Raw genomic sequence first — 5,244 nt, 5'->3', positions numbered from 1 at the left:
CTAATGCTAGTTCTTGAGAAGCTGGTGTGTACATGTGCATAAAATGTATATTAGAAGTATATTAATACAATTCTATCTCAACAGATTTAATTCTTAAATGCTAGATATACTTGTTTAATCTCCCATTTTAAAAGTAGAAAAGGTTAGATTATAACATCAGGTTAGCTCTCTTTGAAGCAGGTAATAATTAAGTTGATTCACTGTTGCAATTACTGTCAAATCCCCCTTAATTACCAGAGATTTTATAGCAGCTTCATTATACGTCTGCTGTAATGCATTGTGGCCCTAAGGAGAAGTGTTGCAGGAAATTCTGCATAGCATGGATAATTCTAACCTGCAGTTACAGCTTCCAGCAAAAGCTCCTGCACTAAATTTATCTTTTTTTGACATTTCTCCCTGTTACTCAAGCAGTTAAACGAGGTAACATTACTAAAATACCTACCTAACTTTGAAAGTTAGAATTGATTTCTCCATAGATATGAAAAACAAAAAAGGGTGAATAAAGGATAGATTAGCCTTCAATAATTCCTAAAAAGGTATTAAATTAGGTTTAATAATGAATTTAGGTTATGGCATTTAAAGAGATGTATATCTAAATTACAAATACATCTTCTATTTCTTTTCCTTACGGTTATTTCTTACATAATAGGTAAGACAAAATTATTCCCGAATCTCCAGCAGATAATCAACTGCTTTTTATTGATCAATGGTTTTTCAACTAATTTCTGGGAAAAAAATAATCATTTAAAAAAAGGTTGCCTTACGATTGCTTGTTTTCACTGGAAAAATCTTTACAAATCAGAGCCTATAAATTGAGCCAAGTTCAAAACAGATAACCGAATAATGTCCCTCACAGATCTCTTTTTGACCAAGGAATTTACTCCACAGAACATACCAGATTCAGAAAGGGTTGCAGAGTCAATGACACTATTGGCAGCTGTGTTAACAGTTAAGGCCCTGGCTTTGTACAGCAATACAGTTATTAAATTTCTCCAGAGACCATGACTCATTAATCAAATATTCATACATCTCTGTAAATACACACTGAACAGAGAATACCCTCAGAGCTGAGCTTCCCAGCACAAGTGCTCTTTCATGTAACACTGACAAAATCCTGAGAACATGCGGTCATGTTTTGCATTTCTAATGCACTATGTACTCTTTAATACTCCGTTTCCTAAAAACAGAACACAAATGATCTTACTGATTGCAAGTGTTAGAGGGTTACAATTAAAATTATTCCACTATTGCTTCATACCATCTTTTTTTAAAATGAGGACAGTGAATCAATTCTTCTGTTCTTTGTTTACCATCAAACAAGTCATTTTTTCCCAGGCGGATGAAGAAATCCAGGGCCATGCTCCTATTAATACAAGAATTTGTATTAGCATGAAAACAACAAATCACTACTTAAACTAGGGAGGCCAAATAACTTAACATATTAGCAGACATGAACTTGCTATATTTTGCAAAGTCCTCAGTCTGTTTTATACCACTGGGAGTTTTCTCCTTATTGTATAGTAACAAAAGGTCTTTCTCAATTGCAGTCTCTGGAAAATTGGGGTCTGGAGGCCAGGCAATGAGAAGAAGGCCGAAAATGTCACCTCATAAGGCTCCTAAGGTCAGCCTCTTCACCTCCAGGCAGGCAGGGTATACTATGCAAAGGGAAGAGAGAAAAAGAGCATCCAACATAAACATCCCATCTACCTAATAGTTTCTGAAACAATGGCATTTGATTCTAATATTAGCAAAATATAAGCAAACAAGAAAACGTTGTTTTCTTGTCTACTAACCAAACTGATTTTGTTCTGAACCCTGGCTTCACAAAATGTTGTCCACACTTAGGTCAAAGACTTCCCTTCCACAATCGCCCTGTCCTCATCCTCATTTATTCAATCTTTCCCCTCCTCTCTTTGTGCCATTTTTTTTTAAAGATTTATTTTCTTGTGCATACAGAACTGGGGTACAGGCCAGAGGCTCAGAGGCAGCAAGAGGCTTCACCAGAGACAGAGTGGGGAGCAGAACAGAAAGACCGACAAAGTACACTGCTGAGGGGAGCAGCGGGCTGGTCAAGAGAGGTCTGCCGCGCCATGTGGCCACCTCAGGGGCAGGTAGGGATTGAACTCATGCGTGAGTGGCTTTTAGCTTCTTAGTGCTGTGCTTTAACCCACTGCGCCACCAGGGAGGGCCCTCTTTGTGCCATTTTACAAGCCCCTTTCTGTCCACTGGACACTCTGACTCAGTACTATGAAGGAAACGCTACCACAGGCTTTGGAATCAGGGTAGGTTTAAATACTGTCTGCAAAGTTTATACTGTCCTCACTTGAAATGTCACTTGACCATATCCAAAGCTCAGTTTCTTCATCTGTAAAATGGAGATGATACCTAACTTCAGGATTTATGTGAAGATGAAATAGGTGATATATAAAATACTTCATAACTGTCCCATAAATGGCAGTGGTTGGCACTGTGTCATCATTGTAATCATTAATCTTCTGTCTCTTTACTTTGACTCAAACTTATTTTTCCTGACAATTCTAGTTTCTTCCTAAACTTCACCTACCAAAAAGACTTCTCCTTCCATTTAAATTCCCCTGATTCAGAGGAGTAACTTTGCATTTCCACTTGTAGCTGCAGCTCCATCATTTCAAACCCTTCCTTATTTGAAGCCACACTATCTTCAAACACTCAGAGGCTCCCATTCCTCATTTCAGCCTAACATCCATTTTGCCTTTACCTCTCACAACCCTTTACATTCTCTTGCTTCTCCCACTTCCTCACTTCAAATCTTCTGATAGTCCGGTAAAGTTTATGAACTGATTCTCAAAATACTTTAAAATGTAAATGAAGTGTATATGGTTAGATAGGGGATGACTATTGCTTTATCAACACATTAGTAAGTCCTGTCATCAAATCCAACCATAATATTAGTGTAGTGTAGCTATTTTAAGATAAATCCCTTAATGATGACATGACAGTATTCATAATTTCTATTAGTGACAAGGTCTAGGTACTGCTGGGACTACTGTGTTGCCTACATTCTTTCTTTTCTAAGATTTATTTATGTATGCATACAAGAACTGGAGTGCAAGGCAGAGGTGTGGAGAGTGAAAGGAGTCACCAGAAACAGAGTACAGAACAGAACAGGCAGGTCTACTGAAATATACTGCTGAGAAGAGCAGCGGGCGAGACAGGAGAGGTCTGTTGTGCCATGTGGGTCAGCTCCTTGGCCTGCCCGGGAGGGAACTTGTACTAGATTAGCTGTCTCTAATCCCTGAACTACCAAGCCCTTGCCTACATTCTTTTTTTTTTTTTTTTAAGATTATTTATGCATACAGAACTGGGGTACATGTCAGAGGTGCAGTGGGTGAGAGGACTCTGGTGAGTGGGGAGCAGAACAGGCAGATCTACTGAAATACACTGCTGAGGAGAGCAGTGGGTGAGACAGGAGAGGTCTGCTGTGCCATGTGGGTCACCTCCCTGGCAGGGGATTAAACTCATGCTGCAGTGGCTTTGGAGAGCTTCATAGTGCTGTGTGTTAACCGGTTGCACCACCAGGGTGAGCCCCCTTGTCCACATTCTTAATGGAAGTAAATACTGTATTCCAAATAGTTGTTAATGACTATATATATATTTCATCCAAGTACCTACACTTTTGAATTTTCTTCATGGGTTCATCAGATGAAAAGCCTCTGAATGAGGCGAAGCTGCCTAGCCCCATCTGAATTCAGTATGTTTATCCATAGATGATAGAACTGTATCCAGTTTAAAAAACTGTAAGGGGAGGGCTTTGGAAATCATCTTTCCATTTTAAATCTTCACATCTCAGAGTTAGAACTAAACCTCAGTTCTTCTGATTCCTATACCCTTTGCTTCTTCCTTCATAGCATCTTTCCCCCGTATCTTTCTCTCAGGCATCTACCTATATAAGTATCAAGTATAAATTTCAGTTTCACCCTCCAGGTCATCAGTAATATAGCTTCAATGGGCATTTAATTCTTATCTCCCATTTTTCTATCCACATCAAAGTAAGATGCTTATCATCATCCCCTTGCTAAATGTCAGCAGTGTTCCCTACTCAGTGGAAAAGCCAAAAGCAGCCTAATGCACTTTCAATGCTCCTTATGGGGATGGCCCACTGTCATTTTGAAACAGTCCTTCTACTATTTCTTTCCTATTATTCAAGCACTTACCTTGTCCCTGCCTTACATATAAATCATACCAGTTGTTTGGGAATCATCTCAAATACCACCTACTCTGTGAAAACTTTCCTAACCCCCATAACTAGACTCTTATTATGTCTTGATAGAAAAAAATTCAGTATGTTTTTCCCTAAATTTAAGGACCCATAATTTTTTCCAGACTTGTAGCATTAAGTGAATATGCACAGTTTTATTTTGGAGTAGTTGTTCTGGCTGGTATTATTACATAAGTTATTATGATTTGATATGTTCTTATACAAGATGGCCCGGTACAAAAGCCATGTTGTTTGGTTATGGGTTTTTTGGTTTGTTTTGGCATGTCTTACTCTTTTCCAGACATGTATCTTTATTATTTAGGACCAATTTATACTATGTCATGTTTCAGTAACACTTTATATTCTGCAAATGACAACTGAAAAAAAAATACAGAAAAATACTGCAGAAATTGACAAGCTGGTCCTCAAATTTGAGTGAAAATACAAAGAATTCAGAAGGCAAAGTTATATTGTGAAAACAAGCAAAGCTGAAGAACTCATGATTTCCAAATTCAGATATTAACTACAAAGGTATAGTAATCAAGATAGTGTATACTGGCATAAGTACAGACATGTAGGAAATTAGAAAGGAACTGGGGAGTCCAGAAATAAACCTTCCAGGTAGGGTCTTGAATTTCAGCAAGAATGCCAACACCATTCAAGGTGGGAAAAATAGTCTTTTCAACTAATAGTGCTGGGACAACTGGACATTCAAATGTGAAAGAGGGAATAGTGACCTCTATCTAACTCCATATACAAAAATGAATTCATAATGTATAAAATGTATAAAAGCTCTCACCTAAATATAAGAGCAGGCCCTCCATGGTGGCGCAGCGGGTTAAAGCACAGCACTGAGAATCTAAAGCCGCCTCTGCATGAGTTCGATTCCCGCCTGCCCTGGAGGTGACCACAGGGTATGGCAGACCTCTCCTGACCCGCCCACTGCTCCTCTCAGCAGTGTACTTCGTCGATCTGCCTGTTCTGTTCCCCACTCTGTCTCTGGTGAA

The sequence above is a fragment of the Condylura cristata genome, unplaced genomic scaffold (assembly GCF_000260355.1).
Source record: "Condylura cristata isolate star-nosed mole 26May11 unplaced genomic scaffold, ConCri1.0 scaffold00008, whole genome shotgun sequence".
NCBI lineage: Eukaryota > Metazoa > Chordata > Mammalia > Eulipotyphla > Talpidae > Condylura > Condylura cristata.
This window is presented reverse-complemented; position numbering follows the sequence as displayed.